General features: G+C 42.0%; 1 protein-coding gene across 1 annotated transcript in view; it reads right to left on the reverse strand.

Annotated features, from left to right (window-relative positions):
* Positions 1-21,773, reverse strand: part of PRLR (prolactin receptor) — a 156,118-nt gene extending 134,345 nt beyond the window's left edge. The window contains exon 1 of the mRNA XM_012459967.3: positions 21,368-21,773. The gene's annotated coding sequence lies outside the window, so the exon portion shown is untranslated. The remainder of the gene's footprint in view (positions 1-21,367) is intronic.
* Positions 21,774-21,983: the final 210 nt, after the last annotated feature.

A 21,983-nucleotide genomic window follows, 5' to 3' on the forward strand; every position in this document is an offset into this window, starting at 1 on the left:
GATAATACCAAACTCTAAGACCTACAGTTAGCCCATAGTCAGAAACTTGGAAGACATGTTACGACTAACATTACCCATGTCACTGTGAATTACAATTATTCTGCCAATATATTATTTGCTGTTGGAAACAAAACCAAATTGTTGGCTTCTTCAAATAAAGTAAAGAGACAGTTCATTCCTTTCCTAAAAACTGTTTGGCTATTGCTCTGCCAGATAGAACCATTTTAAAACAAGCAGAGTATCCCTTCTACATCTGTATAAAAATCTCAACTCTCAGGAAACAATGAAATTGAATGTTTGAAGACTGGGCTGTGATGAACTGAATCCTGGAACACACATCTAGCAAGTAAGAACTATGGGGGTTGTGTTGGGAGAAAGAAAAAGCCCTAAAAGAAGAACATACCAAAGATGGTGACTTTTTATGTTCTCTATTTTGCCTGCAGGGTAATAGGCAATAGAAGAAGAAAAGATCCTATCTCAGTGCAGAAAACTACATCAGTAGCATTCCTGTTAGAAGATGATATTGAACTAGGACATGTCATTCTGCCCTCCAGCTGTAGGCCAGAACATTTATAGCCTAGTACATATTGAACAGGTTTAAGAACACAACACATATGCTCAGTGTTCACAAATACTGGGTCTAAGTAGATTGATTTTCATTCCTAGATGAGTAATCTTGAAAAATAAGTAGCTTAGACAGTGAAAAAAATTGCCTAACAAGAAAACTGAAACATCATCTCAATGTCAATGTCAGAAAACTGTTTCTCATCTTCAACTGAAATGGAAAATACTGAGGAAAAGGACAGGTAGCCCTTATGAAATAAAAGTAAGGAAGGACCAGATCAGAAGGAGCAAAGCTCAGTCTAGAGTTATTTAGCTCGTTATGCTAAATTATATCCAAGATTTTCTCATCCCCCGGAAAGAATGTGGTTTGTGTAAACTCCTTGCATGGTTGACATCGATCAGAGACAAACTCTAACTAGAGATCTCTCCCTCTTTTTTTTGAGATAGGTCTCACTCTGTCACCTAGGCTGGAGTGCAGTGGCATAATCACGACTCACTGCAGCTTCGACCTTACAGGCTCAAGCGAACTAGGACAACAGGTGTGTGCCACCATGCCCATCTAATTTTTTTATATTTTTTGTAGAGACAGCGTTTCACTGTTGCCCAGGCTGGTCTCAAACTACTTGGGCTTAAGCGATCCACCTGCCACAGCCTCCCAGAGTGCTGGGACTACAGGCCTGAGCCACTGTGCCCATCCTAACTAGAGATCTTGACTCTAAATTACTGCAGGATTATTCCTATGCAAAGACGGATGTTAGTTTTGTTCTTATTCCAACACACCAGAAAGCTTAATTGTAGTCACAATTAAGGTTTAAAGAATTATGGAATGCATTTTTAGCCAGCTTAGAGCATTTTGCAAAAGTCAATGTTTTCTTTTCCTGTAGTCCATTTTGCTCTCCCCTAAATTCTCTGAGCTTTCTCAATTTCTTCCCCACTTTCAAGAGTCTGACTTTGTTTATTCCTTGCCATAGTCAAAAGGTACAACAGGGCATCATTAGGAAGAGATGATGTGATCAACCTGGAACACTGTGTTCCAGCCTAGTTACTGCACTTCAAGGATTCACAAAGCCTGAAGAGACTCAGTGATGGAGGCATAAAATGTTCAAGGGGATGAGGAAGTGAAGGTTGTTTAAGAACAAATCAGGAAAATTTGAACTATTCTATCTGCAAATATCAAAGCTATAACAGAATATGGTTAATATGAAGACAGATAGGGACAGGATAAATAGACTTAATTCCCAATACTATAATAACATAAAAATCCTTGTAACAGAAAGAGTTAAGAAAAGGGGAGAGGATCTGCTATGTAACCCAACAGATAGTTAACTTAAGATACTTGCTGCTTTAAGATGTGTTTGTTATTGACTACAAGTATAATAAAGTAAGGAAAGTTTTTTTAAAAAATTCATGTATGACTTGATAACAGATTCATGATGTAGTATTAAGTACATATTCATGGATTAACCAAATGTTCAGATAAATTCATGTATAACATGACAACAGATTTATAAATTATTAATGCAATATTGACTAAAATGTTAATAGGTTAAACAGATTTGGGGATAAATTAATTTGTGTTGTTCAAGCAGATAAATACTTGGCATTAAGAGAGTCTAGTATTATTGGAACACAGCCACATTCATTCACTAATGCATTGTCTATGGCTGCTTTTGTGTGCCAACGGCAGAGGTGAGGAATTGTGACAGAGGCTATATGGCCCACTAAGCCTAAAAATATTTACTGTCTGACTGGTTACAAAAAGTATTGCTGACTCCAGACTAGAACATATTAGAAACATCCTTAATATTTGAGGTCCACATCAAGTAGATGAAAATAAGTTTTTCTAGATAACACCTCTTGGTAGGTGTACAATTTTGGCCAGGACAGCAATTTCTGATGATCACGTAAACAGTTTGAAAAAATACTCATTAACCAGTCATTTGATCATCAAGTCTTTGGCAATCAAGGAGGTTTGGCAATCAAGTTAAAGATACTTTCTGAATTTTAGAAAGCTGGTGAGTTAGCAGGTTTCTGATTCTATTTAGCTCCTTTTGATGCCTTTCAAGTCCGGGCTCCCCACCTACTAAGAAACATGAAATTGTTGGGAAATGAAACTCAGAAGTTCAAAATGATGTCATAAGATTAGTGGAAATTAAAGTCTGTGGCTTCTGAGTTTTAGAACACAATACCACACTTTCCTGTACACCAAAGAGATTAGCAGTGCTTTACTCAGAAAGAAACCAAAATCATAGTCTTCACAAACAGGGACTCCCTTTTGTTTCCTCCAGTGAAGTCCCCCGGGATGAAATTAATTTGTGTACCTGTATTATAACATGACTTTGGTAATCATGCCAGTTATACTGCCTAAATGAAAAGAACAATATAGAAAACTATTGTTAGGACATTATTGTTCCCATTTTGCATAACAAAACATGTAAAGCGTTGAATCCCCTATCGAATTTAAAGTTTCTTTCAAAACTGAGGGTGGGAGTCAAAACTGAGGGTGGGAGGAAGCCATAGCAGTTCAGGGTCAAGATCTAAATTTTGAGGCATCATGATTAAGCTCTTCAAGCACAGGGCTCTGGCTCAGCAGCCAAGTCCAAGTATGAGATTCATTAAAGCATTTCATTTTCAACTGTCATTAACAGTGATCAGCGTCATTCCCCTACTCCCATTGAATGCTAGCCATTGGTTAGGCAAATGAACCCATGAAAAGAAAGTCTCAACAGCAGCTGCCTGCTTACACAGAAGATTCCAGAGTAGCTTAATGCTTTGCCACCAAATAATGCCCTACCTGCTTGAATAATCAGAGCTACCTATCACATTGTGCAATAATTATATCCTATCTAAAATTCATTGCTTCCAAAGGAATATTAGTGAAAAAGTCCCGATCAATGACCACTTTGTAAAAGGAGATCCCCATGCAATCCCACTGTGGGAAGTTTTACATTTGTACCTGTATTTGCCACGTCTTCACATCATCAGTCTTAGTCATAACACGGCAGGAATCCGTAAGCATAGCTTATACTTCAGTTGATGATTTCCCAAAGCTACATGTGATTTCTACTTTAAAAGAAATCCACAACATTTTAGGTTGTCACACTTGGATTATGCCTTAGATTTCAAAGCATTCCTTTTACGTTATTTCCTTTACATTATTGATTCTCACCTTAACAATACAACTCAAGATATTTGGAGCTCATGTTACTGCTGTTTCTTTACCTATTTTAGGGTTTTTTTTTTCCTCAGAATCTCGCTATTGAATTTTTACTACACACTTTGCTCACAAATGAACATTTCCTTTCTACATCACTAATCACAATGTTTGCGGAATTAGAAATAAATAGACAGAACCAAAATTGAACAATGAACAATAACAAGCATCTAAACCTCACTATTCCTTTTGCTGCAGGACCCCTGACAAGTGGCACACAGCTGCTCAGGTCTGAGGGCCCTTCCATGTGGCTAGAAGCAGCCAGGCATCTTGCTTTCGTAATTGTTTGGCCTTCTCCGTGGTTTAGTGAGTCACAAAACCCATATCATTTCATCTCTCACAGATGGAAACAGACATGCTTTGTTGGGGTGGTTTTCAGACCTCAGTGCCTGGGGCCCAGTTCCTGCAGAGCCCAGCCCCTGGCCCTGGAGGCCTTTGTCCAGGCTGAGGCGTGCCTGCAGACTCTCTCCTCCAGCAGGCAGCTATGTATTGGCCGGCAATGTGATTTTCCCCAGTACATTTCCAGCCTTATGATGCCGCTTGCTAATGGTGCTGATATATTTCTGAGCTCTTCCATTTGCCTTGGTTTTGCTAGAGGAAGAACAGGTGATTCTACCCTTTCCTCATTTCTGGGAATTGTACACTGCCCAGCTGGCTCTGGTTTGCCTGCTGGCATCAAATGTGGGACAAATGGAGAAAGTATATTCTGCTAATCTAGCTTCATCTCCCTCGAGGAGTTTTCCTCCATACTTATCAGATCTGGGTTCCAAAGGCTCATAACCTAGCTCTTCAGTAAGTAGTTGGCAAGAACAATGGCCTTGAAAGTGTGCCATTTGTGGCTGAATGTACAAAGCACCAAATCAACAAACTATCTGTGATCATTCCATTGCCTTTCCTCCATGTGTGATGCACTGCTGGAACTATCCAAATACATAAGCAGTGTCACAGGAAAAGGGAAAAACTCACTGAGGATCAACTATAGATGAGGGGTTTCTCAACCATTATCTTCCTCCACCTTCAAAAGGACCAGGAATGCGGGCATTAATTTCTCCATTGTTACAAACATGGAGCCCGAGGTTCTTTCAGAGACGTTTAACAGTGGGACAAATATCACATAGCTGACTCCATCTTGCTTCTAACCTCATGACCTAACTGCCTTTGCTCATTCCTGCACAGAGGCCAAGCTAACTACGGAAAGAATTTAGATTATAGTTTAACTTAAGAACTAATGACCATCTCTCTTTTGAAACAGACCCTTGAGGGGATCAGAAAGTATGCACGCAAATAACAATGCCATCTTAAAGATTATGGAAACAAGGTCAATCTGGAAAGCAGTTGACCATGAACAAAGAAGTTCTGCAACCTCCTCAGATCCCTGCTGATGCACCAGTCACCTGTGGACCTTAGCCCCATCTCTATTCCCCTCTCCATTAACATTAAAGGAGCCTAGGCCGGGTGCATTGGCTCACACCTGTAATCCCAGCACTTTGGGAGGCTGAGGCTGGTGGATTACGAGGTCAAGAGATCGAAACCATCCTGACCAACATGGTGAAACCCCCTCTCTACTAAAAAATACAAAAATTAGCTGGGTGTGGTGGCACGCGCCTGTAGTCTCAGCTACTTGGGAGGCTAAGGCAGGAGAATTGCTTGAACCTGGGAGGCGGAGGTTGCAGTGAGCCGAGATAGTGCCACTGTACTCTAGCATGGTGCCTGGCAACAGAGCAAGATTGTCTCAAAAAAAAAAAAAAAAAAGGAGCCTAACAATCTATCAACTTAAGACAGTTTTTTAGTACATCAGTCGGCCATCTTCTAGGTTTGCTGGCTCCGTGAAATAAAGTCATCTTCCTTGCCCCAATACCCTGTGTTATTGGCTGTCATGTGGTAAGCAGTATGAGCTTCAGACTTGACTACAGAAGGTTAATTCTTTTATAAGGACTGCCAACCAGAAGCATGTTGCTGGCTTGTTGGCGAAGTGCAAGAAGGCTGTGAAATAGAATTGAGTGGTCAAGGATGTTTTAGGGCCTCTGATGCTCATTAATTTGTACTGAGCTCAGACTCAACACTTGCTCCACGCCCTTAGCACTTTTTTTTTTTTTTTGAGACGGAGTTTCGCTCTTGTTACCCAGGCTGGAGTGCAATGGCGCGATCTTGGCTCACTGCAAGCTCTGCCTCCTGGGTTCAGGCAATTCTCCTGCCTCAGCCTCCTGAGTAGCTGGGATTACAGGCACGTGCCACCATGCCCAGCTAATTTTTTGTATTTTTAGTAGAGACGGGGTTTCACCATGTTGACCAGGATGGTCTCGATCTCTTGACCTCGTGATCCACCCGCCTTGGCCTCCCAAGCCCTTAGCATTTTATGTTGTTGACTGTACATTTGTTGGTGTCCCCTGCTAAATCATGAACTCTTTGGTGAGGCTGATAGTAATGACTCCCATGAATTGTGTGCTTCCTTGGTGCCAAGTGTTATCCACACCTTGTCTTGTCTTTTTCTCCCAGCAACCCTGGAATGTATGTTTTAGTAGCCTCATTTTACAGACGAAAAAGTAAAACAGAGAGGTAACTCACTTGCTCCACAGCTTCACCCCTGGAAAATCAGAGTTGAGATCTATGTTGTCTGTCTGATTCTAGTGAAAGTTCTCATTTATAAGATGTACAAAAGACCCTCACCCCTAGGGCAAGTTTCAGGTCCTTGGAAGAATGGAAGCCATTGCTATTTAGAAATAGAAGTAAGGGCTGGGCATGGTGGCTCACACCTGTAATCCCAGCACTTTGGGAGGCTGAGGTGGTGAATAGCTTGAGGCCAGGAGTTCGAGACGAGCATGGCCAACATGGTGAAACCATGTCTCTACTAAAAAAAAAAAAAAATAGCTGGGCTTGGTGGCACATGTCTGTTGTTCCAGCTACTCAGGAGGCTGAGGCAGGAGAGTCGCTTGAACCTGGGAGGCAGAGGTTGCAGTGAGCTAAGATTGCACCACTGTGCTCCAGCCTGGGTGACAGAAAAAGAAAAAGACTCTGTCTCAAAAAAAAGGAAAAAAAAAATAGAAGTAAGAACTCTGGAACTGAGGGCTTTCTTTTCACTTTGCTGGATATCAACAAGGCTTCTGGAAATTGTGCTATTACACAGGCACCAGAAGAAGCTACTACAAGGTGCTGTTGGAGGTTCCCACAGGCTCTCAAAACGTTTCTGTCACCTAGATCATAGTGACGTTTCCACCAATGGAGACTTTGGGTTGAACCACTGCTATTAAAATGCAAATTCTGGAAGTGTTCTTTTATTGAGCTATAGTAGCCTGAATGGTTTATTGAGTTATTTGGTATATTCTACGAAGGTTCAGTTTGGAGGAGGAAGGGATCTGACAGAGGAAAACAGACAATAAAGTGGGAAGGGGACAAGCAAAGGAGTTGGGGGCTCACGTGGGGCATCTTAGTAGGGTAAGTAGAGGTAAAAGAAATTCTTCCTGAAACAGAGTAGGATGACAGTGGAGAAGTGAAATAAGCAGGTAAACTCATTCCTTGGTCCTAGCATGCCATTCCGTGTGATCCTCTAGATGAAACACACACACAAGTGGTCATTAGTGTGTGATGACCATGGACAAGCTGGGACATAGGTCAACATCAAAGACAGTGTGCACCTTACAGTTTTGAGTCCAGACCTACAGTAGAAAACTTTCATTTCTTTAGGAGACATGGACAGTGATTTTGTTTGGCACTAGTTGGGCTGACAAGGACTTGGTTTTTAACCATCTGTAATCTGTGATTATTTGAAATATTCAGTTTCAAAAGTTTAAACCACTTACTGAACATTCCAATTCTGAAGACATTGTTAGGTGCTGGGGCAGGGTATACAAAGGAGAATTAGTCATAGTCCCGCCCTCAGGTAGCTTACAGCACAGTGGTCTTGACCAAGAAGTCTGTGTTTGACACAAGGTGATAAATGAAGGTGGTAAGGTAATGCCATGAGTGGAATGAGTACATTCTAGAATTCCCCTTCAGGTGACAAGTTTTGCCTTCCCTCATCCTCCTCCTGAATCTTAGCAAGTATCTAGCTCCACTGACTGATGTTCAACTTCACCTATCCTTCTAGACATTCAATCTATGCAATCGTCTTCTGCTGAGAAACTTCCGAGGCCTGTGATGACCTGAGATGAATGCAAGGAGAAACTTACACCTCTAGTCTCCTGAAAGTGGATGTACTTGCCAGCATTAGGGGCCTAGGTGAACCCCAACATTCCCAAGTTCCTGCAGAAGACTGAACCTGTGTAGGCTTAGATTCCAGGACTCTTAACCTGATACTTAACTCTATCTAGATTATTTGTAAACTCACCACTGAAAGTACATGCCCACCAATACCCAGATGTGTGCATCTTGTGTAATTTCATCTGTTCTTCTATACTTTTCTATGAAAATACTGCTGTTCATCCCCAAATAGCCACACTAAATAATACATTAGAGTTTAGAAAGGAAGCTCCAGGGCCATGAAAGAATCACTGCTACTACTTCTGGGGGATCAGCAATAGTCTGTAGGCTCTGGCTTCACACAGTCATAGCATCTTGCATGTGAGATAACTTTAAAAGGGTATCTGGCCCATATTCATATACATGGTATACTTTTGTAAAGGCTGGAGGAAAGGAGAGGGAGATATCTTTTTATGAATGATCTTTTGTATCTTTGAATTTTAAATAAATGAAGTGAATTTTAAACCATGCATAAAAGTAAATAAAAATTTTAAAGTCACAGATATGAACAGTACTATGGTTTCAATGATGTCCTTTGAAAATTAAAATCAGAAAAGTTGCTAAGAGAAAAATAAAACTCAATGGGTCAAACCCTGAGGGAGGTGATAGACTCATCCCTGTGATCGCATAACTGCCATTAATTCCTCTGATCTTTAAAGGACTTGATTTTAGCTCAGGACATATCTATATCTCATACATATTCACCCTTACTTTCTGCTAAATATTTAACCAAAATCCTCCTAATAAAGAAGAAATTTATATTATTGGTTGAAGATAATTTTTTTTAAATTTAGCTTTTTGTAGGATTCTGAGTTAAACTATACATATGGATTTCTTTTTTCTCTGTAGTTTTAAATTTGAAAGTTAACCACAAGAAATACCTGACATGTATCATATAATATTTTAAAATAACATTTTTTTTGAAAACTAAAGTTGAATGAACAAATTAATAATTTAATTAGATATATTCAACACTTCCAATGCATGTTAATCTCTATTGAAAATTACCCTATGGAAATTAAAGCAAAAAATGCCTCTTATATAATTAAAATATATAACTAGTTTAAACATACAGCATACAAATCATCACAATTACTGCCTTTATAGCCATTGCTGAAGAATTCATTATTTAAGTTAAAATCTTAATGCATTTCCTTGTATAAACTTCAATTCTGCTAAATCCATTGTTATTACTATCGTTAGGAAGGAAGGATGGTCTGTTACTTTCACGCTAGTTACTGAGAAACCAAGTAACTTCAGAGAAGACATTTTGAAGGTAGCAGTGGAAGGCAGAGAGACAGAATAAAATATTGTGGTTCCCAGGCTTGTTTTGCTTCTATTAATAAAACTCTGAAGAGAAGCAATCAATATTTTTAAAGCAAATAATGTGGCAACAAATAAATTAATCTTTCTCTTTCTCTTTCTCTCTCTCTTTCTCTCTCTCTCTCTGTCTCTCTCTCTCTCTCTCTCTCTCTCTCTCTCTCGTTTCCAAAGACCAGCCTCAGATGGCTGTAGGGAGCAATTAGAATTTACTTCAGGGCTTGTTGAATAACCTTGGTTTCTCCAGTCTTTGATAAGTGGCAGGTGGGTGGGTATAACACAAATACTATGAGTAGCAGGCAGAAAGGATTTGAGGAAAAGTGGGGGCATTTCATCAAGACTCCTCTGGTATTGGCAACTTTTACCAGCCAGCTCCCTAGGTGCGGGTTTATCCTCCCACCTTGGCAGAAGGCAGATGGTTTAGATGGGAGGCCTTCCTGGAGCGGGGCTGGATCATTCAGCCTCTAGATTATGCCATCTCTCCAACAGTCCCACTCCTGGAAGCCCTGCCCAGTTTTAGTGCCTCCTAGTGGTACCCTGGGGTTTTTGCAGGAGAAACAAGTCTACTTCTGAAGGTGACAGCTTCAATTATACAGAAAAGTGGCATAACATAGTGGCTAGGAACTCAGAGCTCTACAGCCAGACTCAGTTCAAAACCTGGCTTTACCACTTACCAGCTGTATGATCTTGGGCATATGACTTACCCTCTTTTTTTGCCTCAATTTCCTCATCTATAAAATAATAATAAGAGTACCCACTTTTTATTATTAAGGGTGGCTGGAAGGACTAAATGAGTTAAAACATGAAATTCTTAAAACAAGGCCTTGCATATAGTCAGTGCTCACTAAATGCTTGTGATTATATTAGCATTTATACGAAGAAACTGACCAATTGTAGAAAGCCCCGTGTAAACGTCTGACTGCAGGAAGGGCTTGGTAAACACAGCCACAGTGTCAAAACACTTGGAAAAGAGATAAACTAGCATTGCGAATGTGACCTTTCCAGCACTTTAAAAAGCACAGTAATCAAAAACAACAAAAGCCATCAGAACAGTCTTAGAAGACAGGATGAAATTTTTATGGTTAAGAGGCAAAAGCAGCAAACAGAAGTTTCTCCGCGAGCAGGGATTTGTTTTGTTCTGCTTAAATAAGTTAAAGTTAAAATTTCTAATGTTTTTAAATAGCACTAGATGTTATTCTATTTTGGTTCAAAACAAGTAGTCTAAGCTAGGGTAGGACAGGAGCAGTCATCTCGGACAGGAACAATCATCTCAAACAGGACTAGGTTTTCTAGCACTTTCACTGGCCCGCTCCATCTGAAAGACGTGCTGGCCCTACCTCCAAATTCCATCCTGAGTCCAACACCTCTTCCACCTCACCTGCTGCCATCTTGGCATGATTCACCCTTCCCTCTTGCTTGTACTTCCGATCAGCCTGCTACAACACTCTGCTTTCAGTCTTCAAGCCATTCATCACACAGAAGCCTGGAAGAGCTTAAAAAGGGAAGGCCAACCATGTTCCTTCCCTGCTGAAAACCTCCCAATGAGTTAGGATGTTAAGTTCTCAAAGCACTTGACAGCCTAACTCCACCCCATGACCTCGGGTCCTCCTTGCTGTTTTCCCACCTGTCTCTCATTGCTTCTTACCTCAGGCCTAGCCACAGTGGTCTCCTTTCTTTTTCCTGAACAAGTCGGATCTTTTCCAGTCTTAGGACTTTTGCTGTTCTTTCTGCCTGAAGCCTTCTTTCTGCCAGCTCTCGGCATGCTTTTCTCTTTAGTATCGATGTGTTAGCTCAAAGGCCACCTCCTCAGACAGGGCAACTCGTACAAGCTATTGAAAGCAGCCCTCAGCAAACTTGATTCCCTTCACCTCATTGCATTTTTTTCATAGTAATGACTTATTTATTGGGTTTTATTTATTTATTTTTTTAGTGTGGATATCTGTTTCCTCTTACTGGAATGTAAATTACATTAGAGTAGGAACTTCATCCTTGTAACTCCAACTCCTATATTGGGTCCTTGGAACAAAGCAGAACCTCCATAAACATTGGTTGAGTGAATAAAGAAATTCTGATGCCCATGATACTTGACTAACAGGAGGCCTCTGTCCATCCTTCTCCCCTGAAATCTTTTTTTCTTATTTTCTCCTAATCCTTCAATCTCAGCACCCCAGAAAACTAAAAATGCCACATCATTTTCTGTCCCCCAACCTCTTCCATCAAATCTAATACAAAAATCTGGTTTATTTTTGTTCTTAATACAACCTTCTGAGAAGGATTGATGTCTCAGACTTTACTGGACCCTGGATAATTGATTCCAGAATCATTCTTGAAATCACAGGTTCTTCCACATTTAGGATGACTTGGAATTGGCTTTTTCCAAATCCAAATCCATGAGTACGTCAGCCTACTCTGACACTAAGTAGCTTCTACAACCAAAATGATTTCCAGGGTCTAAGAGAGTGTTACACAGGCGAGTTAGTTCTTGGCCAATTTACCTTGGTAAAGCCTACCCAATGACAGTCCCTGGAGACTACTGCTGTAATTATACTTTTTATTAAGGGTGTGAACAGGAATGGCGTTAATTGGCATTAAAATGGCTGAGACAAGACAGCAAGTCTTGGTTAACTAAAGATCAACATAGCAATTGGGAAACCTAATATATAGGTGGCAGGAAAGCTTAACCTTTATCTTTCTATCTCATAATTAATTAGCAAGCTTCTGGTAATCTGATTTCTAAATTGCACACAGAAAATTTTAGTCATGAGGCTACTGAGTGTGAGGTCTGTATACAGAAGTAGCAAACTTAAATTATGCTCAAAATCATGTTTTTCAAAGAACAGAATGATGAAATTGCTACTCAACAAAAATAGAGTTCGATGGTTTTCTGGGTCATGAGACTCTAAAACAAGGCAAAAGAAGAAATATAATAAGTAATTAAGATTTGGATCATAGCTGACCTGTAGTAGCTCTTAGCCCTGGATGCACATTATAAACCTGGAGAACCGTAAATAAATATGAATGCCCAGGCCCCTTCCCAGAATCTTGATTCAGTGGGTCTGTGAGTTGTTTTTAAAGCTCCCTAGGTGATTCTCATGTACAATCAGTGTGGAGGAACAGTGTTTAAGGGGCTCGCTTTATGCTATTGCTAAAGCTTTTGGAAATTGTTTTAAATCAATAATGGATTTGGAAACAGAGAAAAGAAAACCCAACCATCTGGGAATGGTACAAATTGACCTATCTTCTTGTCTAAAGAGTCAGTAGTGCCAAGACTCTGGCTTTTTCCCCACACTGTCCTTCAGAAGAACCCCCATCCCTACCCCCAGTCTCACCATTGACAGTGAACCCAGAAGCTCCCAACATGTATAGAGGATTCTTTAAAATGCAGCTGTTGGCCAGGCGCACTGGCTCATACCTATAATCTCAGCACTTTGGGAGGCTGAGGTGGGTGGATCACAAGGTCAAGAGATCAAGACCATCCTGGCCAACATGGTGAAACCCTGTCTCTACGAAAAATACAAAAATTAGCTGGGTGTGGTGGTGCATGCCTGTAGTCCCAGCTACTCTGGAGACTGAGGCAGAAGAATCACTTGACAGGAAGCGGAGGTTGCAGTGAGCCGAGATCATGCCACTGCACTCCAGCCTGGCAAGAGAGTAAGACTTCGGCTCATAAAAAAAAAAATTGCAGCTGTTAAAAATGTTAAAAATGTTGGGCTGTCTCCTCTTTTTTCAGGGTTGTAGCAAAAAGCTGATATCCTTTCAGTGAACAAGAGCTTCAGAGAAGAAAAATCAGAACAGCCAGAAAGTGTGGAGCTAGGAGCAGCAGGAACGGCAACCAGAGTCTTCACTTCCCAGAGTTTAAAGTGTGGATAAACTGTAAATATGCAAGACCAAACTTCACTAGACTGAGAGCTTGCAGCCATCAGGGATGGGGCTCCGGACCGCTGTGGCTGCCTATGGGTCATTGACATGCAGATAATCACAGTGTTGGCAGCTTAGTTAGGTAAATCAGTCATCTTCATCTACTGATCTGTGACACTAATTCATTCATGTAAGAAATAACATTCTAACACCAACAGGGGAGTGGGTAGACTCACTTTGGGAGTCTAATTAGATATGAGGAATTCAGTGGCTGGAAATTCTAATTTCACCTCTCTCTCTGAGAATTCTCATTTTACCTCTATCACCAGCTAGTCTCCTGGCCCAAGGCAAGGAATTAAACTCCATTTCTCAGTTTGTAAAGTTGGAGAGGTGAGGGAAGATTGCAGATGCTTATAAAATAGCTAATGTGGGCACTAATAGGCATGATAATAAAGCCCTTGCAATGATTACAGAAAGCCTGGTGGAAACAAGCACCTGTGAGATACCCATTGTGCCCCACTTAGCTAGGACTCACTATAGGGCACCCCCAAAGTACACAGAGGGCAAGAGTAGGCAGCTGGTTACAAAGGCTTTCAGCTGCGTCATCCACGTAGATAGAATCACCACGAGGAATTGCCTGTGAGTTTAAAAGACTACATACGAATGTACGTGTATGTACAATTTCCACAAAGTAAAGGCCACACTCTTGGTTGCCCATTTAATCTCCTCTAAAATATTACTCCTTTCATTTTATTTCCCATGATTATGATATAAAAATCTTGGTTTTTGCTCAGTGATTCTCGACTCTGGCTTCACATTAAAATACTCTGGGAAATTAAGACAGAAACAAAAACAAAATCAAACAAAAACACCACTGAGACCAGGCCCCAGTCTTCAACTGATTAAATGGAAGCTCTGGAGTGGGGCTGAGGCATCTGTAATTTTTAAAAGCTTCCCAGGTGACTCTGATGTAAAGCTCAGATCTGGAGCTACTAGATTAAGCCAACTGTTCTTTTCCATATCACGCACCACCCAACCTATGTACATTTCCACTTTCACACCACTGTGCTTTTTTTTTTTTTTCTTATTTGAGGTGGCTGTCTCCTTCTCTCCATGTGTCATTAGGCTTCCAGCCCACAATGCCCATCTGCTACCTGGTTTTTCTTAATGTACTTTAAAGCTTATGGGTATGCTGGCCTCTGGAATTGCAAAACTTTGCATCATTCATGTAAACACTTAGAAAATGTTCTTTTCATGCTACTGGTCTTTTATCCTTCTGTTCATCTTCCCAACTAGGAACTATCCTCCTCCAGAGCAAGAACCATGTTTTATTCTTCTATTTTCCCCATGGAGTTTAGCATAGATTTGTTGGCTTAAACAATGCTGAAAAATATGTGTTGCTGTTGATGTAGAAATGTCACGGGGGCAGCCCTAGAGAAATAGCTGGGAAAGCTCATTATTTTCTTAAATTGTTATCTTCCCTAGTTTCTTTATCTATAGATACGCTTGCTTAAAGAACTCCAGATGGCCTGGGATGTCGCAGGAGCTTGGTGATCCTTTGCCAAATAGAAAGGCCTGCAGGAAACCGGTGCAAACCAGAACTGGCCACCCCTTGTTCTGTTTACGTCATTAACTTAGCATTACAATGCTGGGCTCCCCACCGCTGGAAGAAAACCGCCGCCATTTTCTCTCCATAGGACGCATGGAGGAGCATGTTTATCTGTGTCTGTGCCTCTGGACTTCCTCCCTGCACGTGTTTACATAGCTCCCTGCCCCACATCTAACGTCTCACAATCCCATGGCTTCCTACAGCTTTAGAAAATCTAGGTGATTTTCTAGAGCAAGAGGTCTCTCATTTTTCATTTCTGGCCAGTGAATAAAACCAGCTTTCCCTTTTGCAATTGGGTGTTCTCTCTCTGGGACGGATACAGACTAGGGAAAGAACTCAGTTTACCAGTGACAGATGCACTAAGATTCATTCTTGTCAGCTTCTTTACTGCCATTTCCCCCAGATTTGGATTCCAAGAGAATCTTACATAATGTTTTGCTCCAGCTACATAAAGGCAACTCCTCCCTGCAGGCACATGTCTAGAGAAGCCATTTGTAATCAGATTATCAATCATAACCATGGCCAGTTTGTACAGCACATTTCACCATTAGCATTTTTTCTGGCATTATCTCATCAGCACTAAACTTACTACCGGAAGTAAAGGAGAAAGTTGGGGGAAAGAAGGGAGAGAGAGGGTTACATGCAAACCTGTAGAGTAGACAAAAGTAGAATCCAGGTCTTTGCTCTCTCAAGTCAGAGGCTTTCTCCAACAATACCAGAATCTGACTGCTCTTCTTTTTTTTTTTGAAATAAATGAAATTACAGGAACAAATTATATCTTTACTTCATTGACATATTTGAGGGCCACTTTAGCTAGCGGACAAAAGAAACCAAAATTGGTCTTTTGTGATGCCCCTGGAGTAGCTCTTCTGAAAATTGGGACTACTTTTTGTTCATGCTGTGTTAAACAAGAGGACAGGGAGAAACATTTATCACTGCATGAGATGACTTATTGAATGAACTTTGCACAAAACATGAAAGTCTCCTCCTCTGATTTTACAAAGTGCCCAAAATGACGAAGACAATGTATTAAGAAGTGATTTAAAGGCAAAACTTTTAAATCCAGATTTAAAATGAGCCTTTGGTTGTCGGATGTTTGAAAGCCTCTTGAGATTTTCCTTAGTGAGAGGATTGGTCTTGGTGATGAATATAATCACTGAGTCGATTTTATCAGATCCCAAAGTGATACGGTGTGGTGGACTTCAAATGATCACCTGCATACCAGCAGCACGAGGGTGGGGAAGAAGGAAGAGGGACCTCTTTTCTCTAGTTCTTCACCAAATAACTGAATATGGGGGCAGATGAGAAGGAGCCTGACACAAGAATAGAGGAAGAAGTTATGTTTGGAAGAAGCAGGAAAAAGTTCCTATCATGTATTTACCAACTTACTAGTCTAGACCAGTGCTATTCAATGGAAATGTGAGTCACATATGTGATTTAAACATTTCTATCAAGCCACATTAAAACATATTAAAAGGAAAAAGGTAAAATTAATTTTAATGTCTTTTATTTAAACCAGTGTATCTAAAACATTATCATTTCAACATACAATCAATATAAAAATTGAGATGGTTTACTTTTTTGGAGGAATACTAGGTCTTTAAAATCTGGGGTATATTTTACATTTACAGTACATGTCGACATGGAATAGTCACATTTCAAGGGCTCAAAGGGCACATGTGGCTAGTGGCTCCTGTATTGGACAGTTCAGGTATAGGTGCACTTACTGGAATGTGGGACATCAGAGAGAAATCTGTCAGCATTTAGCTACTTAATACAGTTTTGATATTCTCCTTCTACTGGCTCCCTCACTTTCTCCAAAAGACATTATCTCAAAGGCCACATGCTGTGTTAGCAAATAGTTGTGGGCTTTGGAGTGAAATAGACTAAGGGTTTCAAATACCAGCTTCGTAACCTTGGGCTGACTCCTTAACCTTGAAGAGTCTTGGTTTCTTCAACTGTAAAATAAAAACAAAAATAGCGAACTCACCAGATTATTGGGAAGATAAATATAGAGTATGCAGCACAGCCTAGAATAGCAGAATAGGCATTTAAACAATAATCCCGCCTATATACAACTCAACTTCAAAAGGGCCCATCTTCAGACTGTAAGCTCTACTGCTTCGTCTACTTCAATTTAAGAACTTTCTCTTGAGAGTTCTGCTAAGGCGGCCCTTTCCTTAGACTTTCACAGGGCTGGCTCCCTTTTTGAAAATGCGGGTTTAAGTTCAAGGGTAACCTTGGTACGGCAGTCTTCTCTGACTGCCCTGTTGAAAGTTGCTCCCATGCTGTCAGTCTCTAGCCTTCAGCCTCTATTTTCTTCATAGCATTTGTCAGTATCTGAAATGATTTTATTTATGTATTTTTTCACCCAACTGTTTTCTGTCACTCTCTCTGGCATAGAAGCTCCACAAGAGCTGGGATCCCATGTGCCTCATTCACCACTGTGCCATCAAGTACCCAGCACAAAACAGAGCTGGGCAAATGTGTGTTGAATAAATGAATGAAAACATGCTCAGCACAGGGAGGTAAAGGTAAGTGGTGTTCTGATTCTAAAGGTGGTAGAGAATGAACATTCCAGAGCTCTGTTTAAATTAAAAGGATTACTCTCAGGCCAGTTAGAACGGCAATCATTAAAAAATCTGGAGACAACAGATGCTGGAGAGGATGTGGAGAAATAGGAACACTTTTACACTGTTGGTGAGAGTGTAAATTAGTTCAACCATTGTGGAAGACAGTGTGGCGATTCCTCAAGGACCTAGAAATAGAAATTCCATTTGACCCAGCAATCCCATTACTGGGTATATATCCAAAGGATTATAAATTGTTCTACTATAAGGACACATGCACACAAATGTTCACTGTAGCACAGTTTACAATAGCAAAGACCTGGAACCAACCCAAATGCCCATCGATGATAGACTGGACAGGAAAAATGTGGCACATATACACCATGGAATATTATGCAGCCATCAAAAACGATGAGTTCGCGTCCTTTGTAGGGACATGGATGAACCTGGAAACCATCATTCTCAGCAAACTGATACAAGAACACAAAATCAAACATCGCATGTTCTCACTCATAGACGGGTGTTGAACAATGGGAACACATGGACACAGGGAGGGGAGCACTATACACTGGGGTCTCTTGGGGGGAGTGGGGGGGACAGCAGGAGGTGGGGAGTTGGGGAGAGATAGCATGGGGAGAAATGCCACATATAGGTGAAGGGGAGGAAGGCAGCAAATCACACTGCCACGTATGCACCTATGCAACAATCTTGCATGTTCTTCACATGTACCCCAAAACCTAAAATGCAATAAAAATAAATAAATAAATAAATAATAATAAAAAAAGGATTACTAAGGAAGTCAGTGGCAGAGGGCCAGCCTCACCTGCTAACATGAGGTACTGCCAATCTTGAGTGTTATGGCTGGGCTTAGGAAGGGTCAGGAATATTATTCTCTCATAGGTGACCTTGTTGTTGCTACCTGTTAATATGTATCACAAGCCAAGTATATGTTCACACTACTTAAAAGCACCCACTTTTAGTGGTTATAGATTTGCTTATTCCTGCCTTTTAGAAGAATCTTAATGCAGTTGGCATGATGCAAGTTTCTGATATTGGGGAGCTTGGGAGCACTGGGTAGTGGAAAAAGAGTGGGTGCCAAAGTCAGACAGACCTGGGCTTGGATCCTAGTTCTGCTTTTTCTGAGCTAGGCAGATGCGGGGAGAGAGAGCCGTATGTACGTTTCTACAGCTCAGTTTCCTTACTGGTAAAGCTTTAAATGGTAACTCGTACCCTTCAATCTTGCTATGAGAATTAATTGAGGCAATGTGTGAAAGTGCTTAGTACATCTTAAAGACTTGATAAATAGTAGGCATCAATATCGTTGTCTTTGCATGCAGGAATACCTCACCAAAGTATACTGAGATCTTTGACTACTTTGTGGATATCCAATTTCCTTTTAAGGTTCCGATGTTTCCTTCTTTCATTGCTACGTCATCTGACCACTTGCAACGGAGGCACCAGGACCCCATGGAAAGAGAATATACGCTGAGTTGGTTAAATCTGCCCCAAGCTGTAAAAGATGGCAACGGAGACACTTCTTTCTACAGTTTCTGAAGATGGACATTACCACAAGACTTCTTTCCATGCCTGGCTGTTTTTAGCAACAGGTACAGCTTTAGCTGTTTTGTATTCAAGGTTATGGGTCAAAAGAGAACAGATAGGTCAAGTATCCGTGCCGGTCTGGACAAATTTTACTTGATGGCAATACACAGTGCTCTGCTTGACACTGCACAACTGGAACAGCCAATCCGATTCTGTATTCTGAGCCCACCAACCCTCTTTGAGCATAACTAGACCAGAACTGATTTTACTCATTCTTCTACCAATGTAAGCCCCATAGGAGAGAGAGAGTAAGCCATTCTAAAAAGCATGGGACAATTGAACACTTACTTATGGTGCCACATTTATATTAATAATAACAATTTGTTGTTGACTATGGGCTAGGCATGATACATAGTATTTCCATTCTCCCAACAACCATAAAAAAAAAAAAGCAGCAATATTTTCATTGTGCTGATAGGAAAAGTGAAGCTCAGGGAAACTCAGTGACTTGCTCAGTGTGGGAGTCGAGATCTGAAGCCCAGGCTCAGTCTGTTGGGCTCCAAAGCCCTGTGTGTTTTCTGATTGTACCTTGCTGGCACTGCTAGTGGAACACCTAGGTTTCCAGAGAGCTGAGTGAGTCCTTAGTCCCCTAAAGGCAAAGTACAGAGGTCCAAAAGAATACCGTTACCTACTCATACTATGCCTCAGGGAGCAAAGAGTGCTTCATTTTCAAACAAAGCCTTGGCTCCCTGATAACCAGCTAGGTGATCTGAAGAGCATTCTGATTCAGCCAGTGATCCTCTTTAAATGGCTCTCCAGTGTTGGTGGGACTGAAAATTCTAGGGGTAAGGGCTGTCACCTTAGGAGAGTCATTAAAAAGAGTTGTGAGGAGGGGGTCCCGTGTAGGCAGAGGCTGGTAGAACACTGGAGAGAGCATGTGGGTAGCTCACCCATGAGAGGAGAGCTGTCTCCTTCAGCAGCGTGGCTGACTCCAGACCCCCAAGAAGGCTGTGGATTACTCCCATAGTCAGCCCAACTGCCAGTAAGGTGTCAGCTGGGTGGTCTTGATGCAGGAGGAGGAACAAGGGATTGCTAGCTGAGACTCAGGCATGGCTTTCAGGGAGTATCCACAAACTGTCAGGGAGTGCGTGTAAAATTTTATGTACATGTCATACATGCATTCTCTCCCTGGGGAGAGGGCTCACAGCTAATTCTCAATAGGATCTATCACCTCCAATTTTTAAGAACCACTGAAATTAAAATTTCATCTGCTCTTCTCTTGTGCTATTCAGCATTTCTACCTCATTAAACATTTATATATATGTATATATATAAATAATTAATTTCCTAAACTTTGCAGAAAAAATCAAAGCCCAGAGAGGGTAAGTATCTTGCCCAAGTTTGTGCAGTCAATGGTCAGGATTGAGATTAGCAGCACTTCCCTGGTCAAGAAGCATGACTTCGGGTGGGAAATCTTTGCCAGTCAACTTGACAAATGAAGACAAAGTGATCCCTCCAGATTAATAATAATGATTTGCAACCATTTTCAAGTCCAATCATAGAAAAACCCTATGCTGCTTGTTCTTAGGACAGTGTGGGTTGCTTCCCCGAGATACAGGTAGAGGTCACTAAAAGGATAGTTTTCTACTCAAAGAGTCAGGAACTCCAGCCTTCCCCTTTCCCTGCCGCAGCACTCGGGCCGGCCCTCCAGTTACCTGAGTTTGCCTGACTTTCCCCACTCTCCTCTTCCCTTCCCTCCTCCCTCCTCCAGCCTGTTCTCCTACCAGCTTTCTCCCGGTCTGCAATTCCTCGGCCTAGGTCCGTCTGCCTCCGTTCAGCGGCGGCTTCCAGCCCGGAGGCTGCTCACCTGCCCCTACCGCCGCTGATTTTTGGGAGGAGCAACCACCTTTCGGGTCGGCAACGCTAACCCTAAACTTTCCCCGCCGGATGCCCGCGAGGCTGCTGCGGCGGCGGCTGCTGGTGTCTCGAGTTCGGCTGTCATCACAGCACCTGTCTGCGCTCCTTCCCCATCCCTGCTCTTTTTTTCTTTTCTTTATATTTTGACGCAAATAATTTACATTCTCAGACTCCCACAATCAACGCCGAAACTCATGCTCAAAGATGCAGGTGAAGATGCCTTTGACAAAGACGAATGCGAGCCGCGTGAGGTTTGTAAAAGCTGGGGTTAAGGGCAGTGGTGGAGGCAAAGCACCTGAGAGTATTTTTTAGCTCCTCTGAGAAGGGACCGCCGGGCGGGCCGCGGTCGGATCCCGGGCTTCCCTGCCGGCTGTTGGCTCTGGCCCCTGGCTGGCGTTCTCTCCAGCAGCCCAGGCCCGCGGTCACCGCACTCCCCTTCCGCGCACGGGCTTCGAACCCGCAGCCCGGACATTGGCTGCCCGCGCCGCCCTTGCAGCGCGCCGTCGGAGGCGGCCTCAGCTCGCCGTGGGTACTCACTTTTGCCAGGGAGCAAAGTCTGCCAAATCAGCCGGTGAGCACTTCCCGTACGAGGACGTGGAGCTCCATTGTGTGGAAAGCTGTTCGGCGAACGGTCGGTAAAATCCAGAAAGAGGGAGAAGGAGCGAGTAAGGCAGGAAGCCCAGCCCAGAAGACTGGCGTCTGGGGATTTCAGCCTCCGCTCCACTGTCCCCAGCCCGGTGTCTCTGTGAGAAGAAGCTCAACTCGGTGCACTTGTTCACTCTTTCTTCATGAGGGGAGGAGTCAGTGTTGCAACATTTATGTTCCTTGCTGGAGGCAAAACAGTGATTTTCTTCAGCATGCAAAACGTCCAGAGCCTGCCAGTTTTACAAGACTACGGAGGTAGTTGGGGGAGCCCAAATCCTGTGAAGATGAGAAGAAACAACTGATCCCCCCCAGATCGGCTTTGCATGATTAGGGCCACACATCTTTCATTGAGACTCTACCAGAAAATAGACAGACAGACAATAATTAAAATGACTTAGTGAGTGGAATGACCTCAAAGATGATATTTTCCCAGGCAGCCAAGATGTGCAGTGTATCCGTGTCAAATTTCTTTCCTTATTTCTGCGTAACATTGAACAGCAGCTTGACA

Source organism: Aotus nancymaae, unplaced genomic scaffold (assembly GCF_030222135.1).
Source record: "Aotus nancymaae isolate 86718 unplaced genomic scaffold, 86718_ANA_hifiasm-v0.15.2.pri h1tg000014l, whole genome shotgun sequence".
NCBI classification, from domain to species: Eukaryota; Metazoa; Chordata; class Mammalia; order Primates; family Aotidae; genus Aotus; species Aotus nancymaae.